The following is a 16,127-nucleotide window of genomic DNA, read 5'->3' as shown; positions in this document are numbered from 1 at the left end:
CTCTCTCTCTCTCTCTCTCTCTCTCTCTCTCTCTCTCCCTTTCTTTCCCTATCCTCTAGGCTCTCTCAGGTCAAGACAGTAGTAAAATGATACCCTCTTGGGTGAAATAAGATATCTTATATAGAAAAACTTTGAAGTAGCTCCTAATTACAATAAATTGACATTATCATTTAGGATGATCTAGATATCATCCTATACAATCAGTACAAATTTAGCTCAATCAGCTAGAAAGATTTGAGACGATCAAAAGGAAATTTGTTCATATCATCCTGTATGATTAGTATAAGTCATTGAATATAATCCAAAACATTACCCCTGAATTAATATATGGATGATAGAAAAATAACCTTATCATCTAGGCCGATCTTGCGATCATCTGGAATGATTAGTTTAATTCAGTGCATATCATCCAGAGCATTATCCTGAATAAAAGCTGGCCGATATTTAATCGTCCAAGAATAACTAAGGTTTTTAAACTGATCATCCCGGCCGATCCTGAGATCTTCCAAGATAATATGATCGAGCAATCAAACCTTAATTTCTTTCCTTAATTATGAGATTAATTTAGGCATAATTGTTCTTCATTGTCTAGGATGATGTCTTGAATGATGTCCAAAAATAAAAGCTACCTAAATAGATCCGGCAGCTGATTCTTTCTGATTTGAGCCTATCATCCCGGCCGATATAAATATCATCAAGGATGATGAGTTTAATGACGGTTGACTTAACCAGGATGTCTTAATTAGGATTTCTATTTTTAACTGATCGTCTAGGCCAATTTATGGATCATCCTGAATGATGTGAGCAAAAATAAAAAACTCTAAAAATTTTAAAAAATTTCTCCTAAGTGTGTGTGTACAAGATTACTTAGCATCAGGAACCACATTATTTATAATTGACTCAAGAAAAGATAAAAGATTAAAAACTGACTCAGACCTAGTCTATCTAATCTTGAGCTGGTTCAAATTATAGTTTGATCTTATTGACCTGAAATATTAGTAGGTAAGGCAGTCGTAGAGAAATTGAAGTATTGACTATAATCAAGATTCTATTCCCTAAAAATAAATTCGCAATAATCTCCCCCTTTTTATGATGGAAAACGAACAATAAAAAATGAAAACGACTTCAAATATTACTCCCCCTTTTCATATCACAAAAAAGGAGGAAAAACTAGAAAAGAAAAAAAAATATGTAAAAACATAAAGAACGAAAGCAAAGTTTTTTTTTTATTTCCATTTTTTTTAATCAAAGCATGAATATGACACAATCTCCATGTGATTGATTTTAAAGACTTGTAAGACCAATGAGTTAACATCATTGAAATCCAAAAATGCTAGAATATCTGATCCTGTTAATTTTAGCTCGGACTTCTCTTAGGGCAAAATCATCTTGAAAAATCAAAAGACGTAACTCAGAAAAACCAATTGGATAAGAAAAAGAGATCCATTAAAGACTTTGTTTTAGAAAAATATCTTATAGAATAATATATCAAAGTAATTTGTCATAATCGCGAAATTTAAAATCAAGCCTTTGAAAATATCAAGTGACCCATAAATTCTTCTAAGTTTTAAAAGTTTGAAAGAGAAGAGAACTTGCTTTTGGTGGACTCATTTAATGCCTCTTGACAATTTAATGGCATAATTTGCACTTTTTTTTATTTTTTGATACACTTTGTGTATATTTCTCAATTTGGCATAATTGCGCATCTTTTGATTTGACATCATTGGCCACTTATTTTTTTAAGCTAGATCTCTTTTCAAAACTCTTAAATACTCTCAGTTGTGAGTATATCTTCCAAATATTAGAGAAGAAAACTCTGTATCTAATATAAGAAAGAACAAACTACAAAGCAGAATCAAAATTATATGATAAATGCAATGAAAAGATGATGAGAAATCTTGAATTAATATAATACTTTAAACATTATAAATATAAGATAGATTACTATAGCAAGATATAAAAGATCTCAATCATAAAATCTAGTTGTTAATTTGAGATAGACTTTTATTTGGAAAAGAAAATTACACCATTAAAAGTAGTTAGAGAAATAGAAATAATCAATGGTGTTTTCTCCCTTTAACATATTAAGAGATATAAAATATTGGCTATAAATTTTCAAAAAACAAATATATGGTATGAAATATCAATTCAGCAGTGATCACAAAAGAAGAAAAATAAAAATAACAGAAATAAAATAAAGAAGAGAAATAAAAACTAGTAAAAAAGTAAAGTAAGCAAAGTAAAATAAAAAACAAAAAAAAATAACAAAATAGAAGATTTAGAAATCAGTAAACAACAAGTTCATGCATTTATGTCAATCACACCCAATCTTATCCTTAAGGTACTGAAAGTGTCAAAATCTAGTTGCTTAGTAAAGATGTCAGCTAGTTTATTCTTAGTTACCACATTGTGAACTCAATATCTCCTTTGATCACATGGTCTCTAATAAAGTGATGCCTTATGTCAATATGCTTAGTCCTTGAATGTTGGATAGAATTTTTAGAAATGTATATGGCACTAGTGTTGTCATAAAGGATCAAAATAATGCCTAAAGGTAACCTTAAATCTAAAACTTGCATCTTCAACTAAAGGACTAAGGCCACACAACTCCTTAAAGTAATGTACTCAACTTCAGCAGTGGAAAGTGCAACAGAATTTTGCTTTCTACTAGACCAATAGACTAAATATTGTCCTATAAAAGGGCAAGTCCCATATGTGCTCTTTCTATCTACCTTACACCCTATAAAATAAAAATTAGAATATCCAATGATCTCAAAAGAAGAGTTATGCCTAGGATACCAGATTCCTATGTTTTGGGTCCCTAAAAGATATCTAAGAATTCTCTTAACTGCAGTCAGGTGGGATTATTTAAGATCAGCTTGAAATCTAGCATAGAGACAAACGCTAAATATTATATCAGGTCAGCTAGCAGTCAGATAAAGTAAAGATCTAATCATCCCTCTATACTTATTTTGATCAACTATTTTGCCAATTTGGTCCTTATTAAACTGAACACTGGAGGTCATGGGAGTAAAAATTAGCTTAGCTTTATTCATTTCTTATTTCTTCAAGATGTCCTTTATGTACTTTGATTGATTTAGAAATATTCCATCATCCGGTTGTATTATGCTAAATCCCAAAAAGTTGGACAACTCTCCCATCATACTCATCTCAAATTCCCTACTCATTGTATTATAAAAATTATTATATAGCCTTTTATCTGAAGTTCCAAAAAGTATATGATCAACATGGATCTGAACAATGAGTAATTCATCCCCTACTTTTCTCAAAAAAAGGGTGGTGTCTATGCTCCCCTTAACAAACTCTCTTTCTAGTAAGAATGTGCTAAGCCTCTCATACCAAGCTCTAGGTGCCTGCTTTAATCCATATAAGGCCTATTTAAATTTGAAAACATGATTTAGAAATTGGGAACTCTCAAAACCTGGGGGTTGCTCTACAAACACATCCTCTTCTATTACCCCATTAAAAAGGCACTCTTAACATCCATTTGGAAAAGTTTAAATCCCTTATAACATGCAAAGGCTAGTAGCACTCTAATGGCTTCCAATTTAGATACAAGGGTAAAGATCTCCTTAAAATTAATCCCTTCTATTTTGTTATACCCTTTTAGCCACCAATCTTTCCTTATTCCTAACCACCACACCAAAATCATTCATTTTATTCTTAAAGACCCATTAGGTTCCAACTACACTTTATCCCCTTGGTCTTTCAACAATCTCCCAAACATCATTCATAACAAATTAGTTTAATTCCTCTTTAATGGCTAAGATCCAAAACTCATAAGAAAGGGCTTGGTTTATCTTGGTGGGTTTAGTCATTGAGATGAAGGTAAAGTGGTTCACTTTCTTCCAAAGTCCATGCCTAGTCCTAACACCTTCAGAAGGTCTCCTATGATTTTTTCTTTAGGATGATTTAAACAAAATATCTAATCTCTAGGCAATGTATGTGTAGGTTCAACCCTTTCCTCCATATTTGTATTTTCTACTCCTTGGGTAATCTTACCTACTCCTTTAGTGTTTTAAGGCTCTATCTATCACGCCCCAAGATCTAACTTGTAAAGAATGTCAATCTATTTCTCAAACAATTTACCAGAGTTATCTAAAACCTTCAATTAAACAGTCCATCAACATCTATATAAAATTTAAAACATCAATATACAAGTCGATTCATATCTCAAAAGGTCATGTACAATACTCAGGAACTACACTACAATCACCAGTACTGAAATCTATCCTGAGTACAAAAGAATCAAAATCATCAAAAGACAAAAACCTGAAGATCTGGATCAATTCCTATCTTCTGCTCCCTTGCCCTGACCTGAAAATATCAACCACATATAATGAGCTTTACAAAGCCCAGCAGGTCACCTAATACCTATAACTGAAATCAAAGCACGGCTATGCTATCAATATGCATGTCAGTTAATCAAATCCATATCAGTCAATGGTCAATGAGTCTATGCAATACGGAAATCCATAGTCAATAAAACCAGTCAATGCAGCGGCAGGCGAATCGATAAATCAATTCAATAAATACATGTCAATCTCGAAGAAATCCGTACACAATAGGAACTCAATAAATCCGTCAAATCAATCGCTATCAAATCAAATCAATGCGGCCTAATCAATACTATCTATTCAATGAAATCAAACGAGGAAAGCAGTACGATAAATCTCAATCTATTCTAATAGTGAATCCATGCAGCAGTCAATACGGTGCAGAAAACAGTAATAACAGTAAATTTATAAGCAGAAATCAATGAATCTATAGGCAACAGTGTCAATGATTCTATACTATTCATGTCCATGCTATCAATGCAATATCTATATCCATCCATTTTTATATCAATGCTCAATGTCGATGCACAGCAATCAATCAGTGAAATCAATGAAATCGTACGATCTAGTAAATCCAATCAAAGTCGATAAAGCACGAATCTATAAAACAATGAATCCATAAATCAATACAGTAAACATGCAATTCAATACTATATACTGGACAAGTACAATCAACTGGCTATGTTGCTGTTGTAGAATCCATATTGCTGTTGTAGATATCCATACATTGGTTCTATCAATAAGAGTCGTCACTCTTTTCGCCCGTCGGCATTTCTATAAACTCCTTATGACTCCCAATCGTTATATCAATGATCAATGGTTTAAAGGAAAGCCCGTCGGCCCACCATCCTGTACAGGTCAATTCTATCTTCAACCAATGTTCAACCAGGTTATACGTGTGTTCCAGTATCAATAATCAATCAATAATCAGTTCAATAATCAATATTAAAGCAATACAGCGGCCTCGGACGAAAAGCGCTCCGCGGCCTCCGAAACCAAGCTTTTCCTCTTTCCCCTTTCTCTTTCTCTCTACTCAAATCAGATATTTTGTTTAAAAATGATTTTCTCTCTCCTTAAAACGAGCTGACTTTCTTATATCATTACACTGATCGGCCCGGCCGATCGCAAGATCGTCTCGGTACGATCAGACCAAAATCATCGGCCTGGACGGTTCCCAGAACTATTCTCAGGACGATATTTTGAACAGTACAGATCGTCCTGGACGATCTCAATATCGTCCCGGACGATCCTGGGAGGAAAATCCAAGTCAGAGAGGAACAGTAAGGGAACGAGGTCTCACACTATCCTCTTCTCCAAAATTTCAACTCCTATGGTAATCTCTCTAACTTCATCTTCATCCTCAACTCTAGACTTCTCAGGATTAGATTCACCAAACACTACATGAGTAGTCTCCTCCACCACCAATGTCCTCTTATTAAACACCCTAAAGGATTTCCCCACACCTGAATTTCCTAAGAATACTCGTTCATTAGATTTTGAGTCAAATTTTCCTAAGTGTGACTTCCCATTATTAGAATAAAAACCTTACAACCAAAGATATAGAGGTGGGAAAGGTTGGGTGTCCAACGCTTAAGGATCTCAATCGGTGTCCTATTAAGTTTGGCTCTAACATTCACTCTATTTAACACATAACAAGCTGTGCTTGTTGCTTCATCCCAAAAGTACTTTGGAAGTGAATACTCAATAAGCGTGGCTCTAGAGGCTTCAGCTAAGGACTGGTTCTTTCTTTCAGCTACCCCATTCTGCTAAGGGTTCTAGGAGCTGAGAAGTTGTGACTAATCCCCTTACGCTCATAGATGTCTCCAAATCTCCCATTTTCAAACTCTCTCCCATAGTCACTATGGATGGTAAAAATCTCATAACCTAACTTTTTCTGAATCCAAGTGAACAAGGATTTAAACTTATTAAAAGAATCATTCTTATGTGATAGAAATCTAATCAAAGAAAACTTGAGTAGTCATCGATAATCACAAATCCATAAACTTTTCCCCCTAAGCTGGCAGTGCTAATGGGTCCAAACAATCCATGTGAAGGACTTCTAAAGATCTAAAGGTGTTAATATCTTTAATGGAGTGAAAAGAGGATCGGACTTGCTTCCATAGTTAGCAGGCATCACAAAGGTGGTCTTTAGGGAACTTAAGCTTGCAGATACCTTTAATTAGATCTTTCTGAGTCACTCTCCTAAGGGTTTTCATACTGGTATGACATAACCTCATGTGCCACAACCATGAATAATCAGTAGCAGTTTTTAATGAAAATAAATCAGCAGATTCAATATTATTTAAGTCAAGCATGTAAATATTATTGATCTGGTTTCCCTATAAAATAGTATTGTTATCTAAGCTTATAATGCAAGTATTTTCCAAGAATATTATGATGAAGCCCTTATCACAAAGTTGATCGATACTGAGCAAGTTATGTTTCAGTCTATTTACAATAAAAACATTTTGAATCAAAAGGTTCTTGGAGTTTCTAATTATACCTGCGCCCACCACTTTCCTGATGGTGTTATCTCCAAGAGTAACCATGCCTCTAACTATCTAAGCTTATAATGCAAGTATTTTCCAAGAATATTATGATGAAGCCCTTATCACAAAGTTGATCGATACTGAGCAAGTTATGTTTCAGTCTATTTACAATAAAAACATTTTGAATCAAAAGGTTCTTGGAGTTTCTAATTATACCTGCGCCCACCACTTTCCTGATGGTGTTATCTCCAAGAGTAACCATGCCTCTAACCTTGGCCTCCAGCGAAACGAATTAGTTAACATCTCCATTCATGTGTCGTGAGCATCTGCTGTCCATGTACCACATGCTCTCACGAGACATTTTGTGAGAGCAATCCTACAAAATCATCAAACATCAGATTTAGGAATACAAACATGTTTGGGTCCCTTCTTATGGAAAGAACAATGCAATGCATGTATGTTATGCTGTGAATCATGCAATTTGGGTCTCCATACCCAATGTGTACTATGGTGAATAGAGCAAGTGTGTGAGATGTGTCCTAACATGCCACTTGAAAAATATCTAACACCAAGAAAAGGGTTTACTAATCTACTCGGGTGGTGATGCTTCCTTTTAAAGTTATGTGATGCATGCAATGTTGATTTATTATTTTCAAAAGCTTTGAGATTCTTTAATTTCTTAAACTCTCTTTCTAACTCAATATGATATGACTTCAAAGAATCACGTGCATCAGATAATTCAATATGCTTTTTGTTTAATGCATCAAACTCATCTATTAGTGACATGTGATTGCTATCTATTGTAAAGTAATCTTTAAGTAAAATTTCATGCTCTTTTTGAAAATTTAAAAACTCTAATTTTAAACTAGCATATGATTTCTTAAGTTTCCTATATGATGCATGAATTTGTTCAGAAACTTTAAGTAGTTGCTCGTAGGTTAGTTCACATACCTCTTCTTAGTCACTTTGATAAAGATGATCATCAGCCATCAAGCACAAGTTTGTTATCTCCTATTCAGCTTCAGTCTCAGAGGAGTCCAATGTAGAATTCGCCAAGAATGCCTTTTGGAACCTCTTTTTATTCTTTTTAAACTTGGGTTTCTCCTCATCCTTCTCCTTGCTTAAGTGAGCTTTAAGTGTAGGACAATCAGCTTTAATGTATCCCAGCTTCCTGCATTCATAATAGATCATATCATTATAATTCTTAAAATTTTTGCTACCCTTACCTTTATTCCACTTCTGATTGTTCTTATGCTTCTTCCTAAAAAAGCTTTTGACTTGCCTCATGATTAAGGCAATTTCAGACCCAAAAGAGTTAGTGTCTATGTCGTTGGCCTTTAACGCCACAGTTTTCTTCTTCTTTTTTTCATCTGCATCAAGATTTCTTTAATTCACCCCTTGCTCATAAGCAATGAGTGATCCAAGTAAGTTATCAATCGAATAGGTTTTCAAATCTTTAGATTAAAAAATTGTAGTAATTTTAGCATCAAAGGAAGAAGGTGAATATCTCAAAATTTTATTAATCTTTTCATAATTTGTGAGTTCTCTTCCTAAAGCATGCAATGAAGTAACAATTTGAGTAAATCTGGTATATATGTCAGAAATTAATTCATTAGGTTTCATATAAAAAAATTTGTAGTCTTCCAATAAAATATTTATCCTTGATTGTTTGACTTTTTTGGTTCCTTCACAAGTGGTACATAATTTATCACAAATTTCTTTACCAGTGGTACATGTTAAAATACAAATATAATCTTGAGATTTTAATATATAGAAAAAACAATTCAAAAATTTCACATTAAGTTGTGCTAAATCCTTATCATCAAGATTCCATTCAGTGAAAAGAAGTGAAATAGTAATACCATTAATTTTATTAGTTGGAGGTGTATAACCATCTTTAACAAGCATCCACATATGATAGTCAATCGATTGTAAAAACAAAGACTTGCATGTTTTCTAAAAATCAAAAGGAATATTATCAAACAAGGGTGGTCGGATAATAAAATACCATTCCACGGTATTATGATTATCTGAGTTAGCCATGGATCGAAATTCAAAAGTTTTCAAAATCTCAATTTTATGAATTCCGCTCTGATACCACTTGAAAGTTTGTTAGGGATGTTAAGCCCTTATGAACTAGCCCAAGGCTAATCAAGAGGGGGTGAATGGGTACTTTAAAAAAACTTTTAATCAAAAATACAAACTTAAACCAAACCAAAATTTACCACAAAGAAATTTAAGATGCGGAAATTCAATGTGGAAAAAGCAATAATAAAAAACACAAAAATTTATAGTGATTAAGTCAACTCGACCTACTTTCACTCCCCATAGGCGCCCTCTGAGTATTGCACTTAACTCAGTGACTCTCCTTTTTCTCCCACAGTAAGGCAGAGAAGCCTTTACAAACCTCCTTTCCACTAACACCGGTGAGGCAGAGAACCCGACTCCTTTTGCTTCCTCCAGAAGCATGCAGAGAACCTTGATTGATTGCTGAAGTAGATATCTCTCGAACCTTTAAGCACTAGGGACGACGATTAGAGAAGATGACTTGGATCCTTGCTTTGAGCAAACTTTGTGAAACCCCTCACAAACTCCCCCTCACAAGATCATTTCTCTCTCTCCCCCTTTCTCTCTCTCTCTCTCTCTCTCTCTCTCTCTCTCTCTCTCTCTCTCCTTTAGGCTCTCTCAGGTCAAGACAACAATAAAAAGATACCCTCTTGGGTGAAATAAGATATCTTATATAGAAGAGCTTCAGAATACCTCTTAATTGCAACAAACCAACATTACCATTCAGGACAATTTGGATATCATCTTGTACGATAAGTATAAATTCAGCTCATTCAGCCAGGAGTATTTGGGACGATCAGAAGGAAATTTTTTCATCTCATCTAGGATGATAGTATATTATCCTGTACAATTAGTACAAGTCATTGAATATCATCCAGAACATTTTCCTGAATGGATGTCTAAATGATGAAAAAGAAGGAGAAACAGGGAGATCATAGAAGGAGTCACGTTCGACTCAACATTAATAGTAGAACATAAGCCAAATTAATAGCCGAACATTCAACCTCCTGTGCCACAAGCTCCAAAAAAAAAAAAAAAATAGAGCCATCAGAAACAACCAACGCCTGGGTTGGAGAAACAGGGAGATCCCCACCAGAGATTACACTAACCCTAGAAGCCACCTCATCTAATAAATCAACAGAATCTACCATAACATCCTCACAAGAATGCATGGCTAACTATAAGATTAAGACAATAATAATTAACACTCAAATTTTCATTCACTCCATCACAACAAGCAATCACAGGCGAGTCTAAAAGAGCAACAAAAGGCGCAGGCTCCTTCACCATAAGAATAGAATCACTCAAAGCTAAATTATAGTCCAAAGTCACAATATTAACCCTTAAACAGTCAACAGCACTCCCAACTACAACACCTACGAGACTCAAGACATTGGCAGCATTAGCATTCTCCACCCAATAGGTATTAGGGGAAGTAGAAACAAAATCCACCTCCCGAACACACACATTTGAAGACACACTCTGCTACTGTTGTTGAGTCTAGACCCTTTGTTGCTCGTGTGTTAGTCGAATTAGATGTTTCTAAAAAGTTTCCTAACAATGTATGGATTGGGCTAGAAAATCCGGGGTATGTCCAGTTGGTTAACTTTGAGGGTCTTCCTTTTTACTGTGATCATTGCAGTTCTTTAGGTCATTCCAAAGAGGAATGTTCTTCCCTGAACTCTAATTTGGCCAAAGCTTCTTCGTCTCATTTAGTTAATGCTTTTGTCCCGGTTGATAATGTTGTTCCAATTTTGGGGGTGAACCTAGGGGCTATTTCTCCTATCTCCCTGGGGACTATCGGTCACCCGTTAATTATATTGAGGTTGTGTTTCCTATTTTCCCTGCTCCTATTGATGTTTTTGTGAATATTGTTGCCTCTGTGAACCCTGTTTTGCCGGTGCCTGAGGTTTAGGGTTTTGATTGTGACGTTGGTAATCTTTAGGATGATGTTGCTGTTTTGCTTCATGTTAATGAGCTGGTGCCGAATTCTCTTAACCCTTTGCATGTTTCGTTGAACAATATGATTGATGGGGCTAGTGCTGCCGGGTCTAATGTAAAGAATTTTTTGACTAAGGTGGATGGGGTTTTACCTTATATTCAGCTTTCTCGGGCTTGTGCTAGTGCTGGTCCTTTGGGTTGTGCTGTTAATGAGTGTCCTATTTGTATGTGGGGGAGGCTGTGTCAGCTCCTTGTCGTTTTAATGCTAATGAGTTGCATAGTGTAGCTGTGGAAGATTCTGGTGACTCTTGTATGCTTACTCTTGTGAATGTGGTGCGAGAGGGACATGGTGTTGATCCTTTGCATATTCCAGATATGCCTTCTATATTGGGTCATTTTGTTGAGGTCCCTATTAATTTTGTTTTACCTAAGGCGTTGGTTGCACATGTAGGTGCCAATTTGGGGGAGGATGTTAGGTCACAACTTGATTGGCTGCAGTGTTCATTTGATTCTTCTTCGGAATCTAGTGGGGAGGATGAACCTGCAGCTATTTTTCCCGAAAAAGAATGATCGTCTTGTGGTTTCAATTTTCTCTCATGGGAGGGGTAAATGTGGGCGGAAATAATTTGTGGTTGGTGCTGATGTTCTCGGTTGTCTCTCGATGATGCTTGATTTGTGCATTGGTCGATTTTTACTTGTTTTTGGTTCACTGAAGCTTCGATCTAAGTTTAATGATGGCCATTTGAGTTGCTGGGCAATGATGTGGCTGGGGCTCAGTCCTCCTTAGGCAAGGCTTATGGCAACCTTTGGTGTTGGTTTCTTGCTCGTTTGGGTTGGTTGTGCTCGTTTGGGTTCGTTGTGTTCTACTGATTTTCACTCGAAATTGGATAGTCTGTTCCTGGCTACGGTGTGGTTGGTAGCCTCAGCCAATTACTGAGCCCGTTGGATTGTAACTCCCTTCCTTTTTTCTCTTTTGTTGCTTTTTTTGTTCCTTCGCTCCTCAGCTCCTAGTACTCCTTTACTATTTTTAATATTGTTTATGTTTTTTTTTTTTTAAAAATATCTAAATCTCCACCAAACAAAGCCTTAGTAAACTTATCTTCTTCTTCTACATCATCAAGCACTGTTACTATAACAATTATAACTTATATGAAAATACTTAGCAAATTATTAAAAAATGTAAGTAAAATTTTTATCATTAAATTAAAATATGTTTCAATAAATTTTGTTGCATTTTGATTTACGTTTAAATATCTTTCAATTTTTTATAGTGATATATTTGTTTTTTTTTCTGCTCAACCTCTTATTTTTATGCTTTCAAAGCCAAAGGCTTTTTTTCAGCAAGAATAGTGCGCATTTTATTATATACTATTATCATTATTTTATGCATCTTTCAGCCATTCCACTTGCGCGACGAGCCCATATTTGCTTTGAGCCCACTTATTTAATTGTACATGAAGTAGAATAAATGTTGAAGGAAAAATATTTTCATAGTTCTTACGATTTATAAGTATATTATATTATTTACTTGATTTGTGCCCCAACAAATACAAAATATATCATATTCAGTCTAAATTTAGGCCCAAAAAATACAATCATAAGTTCATTTGAGCTGATCATTTAATTGAGATTAAGGTTTCGCTTGGGACGATTTTTTTATTGTTTCTTAGAGCAATTTTCTAGTACAAAAATTAAAATTTCTATACTAGAAAGTCGCTTTAAAAAGCAATAAAAAGCTGCACCAAACGAAACCGAAGGCTCATTTGGGACGGCTTTATTACTGCTTCTTAAAATAACTATTTAGTACAAAAATTTTAATTTATATATTAAAAAGCAGCTTTAAAAATAGTAAAAATTTTTCTCAAATGAAACCTTCAAATAGGAATTATAATATTTATTTTGCTATGATTTTTTGGTTGCTCTAAAAAAAAATTTGATCAAAGAAGATGTTTCAAAAGCAGCTTTTCAAAATTGAACTTTCCGTATACTATCTTTACAAACACCTTTAATAGAAACGGTAATGGTCTCAAACAAATCATAATATTTAATATGATATGTGGTACTTATAAATTTAAATATTTTTTAATTATGGTCAACTAATATAGAAGAGCAATAACTCCTAGCTTAATTTTGTTGAGTAAATTATTTATATATGATATTTAGTAATATTAATTTTATTTTTTAAGAAAAAGTTATGATCATATGTAATTGACTCTCATCCAAAATTAAATTCGGAGCCATCCGACCTCTGATTTCAACAAACTTATTGTCAAATTGAGTATCTCAGGGAGTCGAACCAAAAAACAGTAAATTTGATTCAATCCGAGCTCAAATGGGTCCAAATCGAGGGCCCGAAACACATTTAGAATTTCAAAAGCGTAAATTGGATGACCAAATGTTATTCAAATGTGACATGCTTATAGGCAAACCAAGCGGCTCGACGAGACGAATACAATGAGCCTAAGATCATTAAATTTTGACATCATTAATATACTAATTAAAAAGCACGCTAATGACTCTATAATTGAGAGAATTGATATCAGCTATCCATCAAAATACTCATAACATGCTTTCGATATTCCCCCTCTTTACTAGCAATGTTACTCCAAAAAATTATAAATAGACATCTAATTTTTTATTAAAGATGTGAGCAAACAAGAAAAAGTAAAAAAATAGCGGAAAAGACGACTAACAGCTTCTTTGCTACCAACCTCCTCTTCAACCACCACTCTGCCACCGACCGTCGTCGAACTTCCGTCTGGCCATCAACCATCCTCGGATTTCTGCCTGGCGACCAATATTCGTTGGACTTCTGTTGTAATAACTTATTAAACAAAATCAACAAACTAATCATCATTGTAAACTCAACCCGCTTTATGAACTATTGTAATATGATCATCCTCAAGTTTAGGGACAGGTCAATCTTTATAACATTTTCATGCAATAGTGAAATCGTTTCAGCTAGGCATGGCCCCTGATCTTTTTTCCTTTTATTATAGGATTTTCCATGTCAAAGTCTTGGTGATTCTAATTTCTTTGTTTATATGTTGGGTATCCGTACAACACTGAGGCGAAAGAACCATATTTTATTTCAACGATATCCTAGCCGCAAATATATATATAGTCTATCTTAATAAAAAAAAAAATCTTCTTTTTTTGAAATAAAATAAATATTCTCTCCATCAATTATTGAATCAAAGATTCTCTCACGCTATAGCAATATTTGTTTTTTATTTGAAGATTTGAAGTAAATTTAATCATAAATTCAGACATGTGTCATGTATAATTTAAAATTTAAAAAAAACTTATAAATAAATTAAGCTTTCAACCAACTTAATAAGTGGAGGTACCATATAATAATAACAATTTTTCATTTTTCAAACAAGGACAAAAGGTGGTCCACTCCATGGATTTGAAAAAGTTATCAACGCCGTACACAGAGATGATGAACACATAAAGTATCGTTTAAAAGGTACAATTTATTAAAATTTAAGCTAAAGCATTAATTGTTTGTTTTGTTCTATGAACAAAATATGATGCAAGGATAATAAAGCAATACACAAATTATACAGTGCATCAATATGTGACATTTTTAATGAATATATGTATAAATTGCTAGGCTCGTAAGTGCGGCAAATCGGTTTTTGAGCTGGCTCAAGTTTGATTTGTTAAATGATTTGTGAGTTGAGTTTTATGATTTAAGGAGTCAAATTTGAGTTAGCTCTCACTCGACTTGTTACGCTGCAAGCCGAATTGGCTAAAATATAATAATCAAGGCTTTTAAAGTCGGACCGGACCGGCCGTTCAACCGGGTTAACTGGGAACTGGTCGGCCGGACGGTTACGGCTCAAAATATAACTGGTTTCGAAGAAAACCGGCTCCGAACCGCTCGAACCGGTTCCGGTTTATTTTAACCGGACGGTTCGCTGCCAAAAAAAATGAGCGGCTGACATGGAATGCGGAGTGCAGATTGCAGAGATTATACGAAGCGGCGAAAACAAAAAAATCCTATTCGTATTCATATTGCTGCGCGGCTACGGCTGTTTCCTTGTTCTTCAGCAATTTGGAGTCTTCTTCTCCGCCTCCGGCTTCATTTTCCACCTCCGGCTTCTCCTTTTCCTCCCGCCTCCGGCTTGCCCGGCTTCTCCTTTTCCTCCGCCGAAGTTGACATTAGGTAGTTTTTAACTTTTTATTTTATCAATTTATTGGAGACCTGAGACTCTGAGAGTTCGGTTATATGTAAAATTAATAAATTTTTCATTGGTGATTAATACTTTTGTAATTTTGCTCTTCTTTGTACAGATCAACTCATAAAAAAATTGAATTTTTTAGCAGCTATATGCACGACAACACCAGGTTATTTTTCTGAACAGAGTTCGGTTTTTTTTCTTTCATATAATATTCCACCTTATTGCAGAAAATTTCAAGTAAAGATTAGAAGATTATTCCATTTGACTTACTGTATAGCTGATACATCGTCAAAAAATTATCTTGATATGCACGAATCTTGATGCATAATCAAGTGGAAAACTTCAAAAATTAATTCGGAGACCATCTGAACTCCGATTTCAACAAACTTATAGTCGAACTGAGTGTCTCGGAAATACGAATCCAACGACACTAAATTCAACTCAATCCAAGACCAAATGAGCCCAAAGTAAGGACCCGAAGCGCTGGTTGGAGCTTCATAACACTGTTTGAGTTATCAAACGTTCTCCGATTTTTACGAGCTTATACTCGAATCAAATTGATCGACGAGACGAATCCAACGATCCTAAGATCACCGAATTATGACATCTCTAAGACTTTCAAATGTCCAACGAACGGTGCACAATCGTAGGATTCGATATCGGCCATCCATTCAACCATTCCCTATTCGCCCCTGATATCACGCCTATTTACGAGCTATGCCACTCCAGAAAATCTATAAATAGAGCCCTCATTCTTCACAAAGAAGGGGGGGGAGAAAGAAGAAAAAGGAGAAGTAAGAAGAAAAGGGGGGAAGTAAGAAGAGAAGAGGAGAAGAGAAGGAAGAAGCTCCTCCTCGACCACAGTCGGAACTTCGGCGGAACTTCGACGGACCACCGCCGAAACTTCGCTGGACCACCGTCGGAACCTCGTCGGACCATTGTCGGAGTCTCGTCGGACCATCGTCGGAGCTTCGTTGCACCACCACCTCAAGGCCCGACGTTCTGCTGAAGGCCCGACGCTCTGCTCAAGGCCCGACATTCTCCTCATGGCCCGACGTTCTGGCCCGACATTCTGGCCCGAC

The sequence above is a fragment of the Dendrobium catenatum genome, unplaced genomic scaffold (genome assembly GCF_001605985.2).
Source record: "Dendrobium catenatum unplaced genomic scaffold, ASM160598v2 fragScaff_scaffold_621, whole genome shotgun sequence".
NCBI classification, from domain to species: Eukaryota; Viridiplantae; Streptophyta; class Magnoliopsida; order Asparagales; family Orchidaceae; genus Dendrobium; species Dendrobium catenatum.
Note: the sequence above shows the minus strand (reverse complement) of the source record.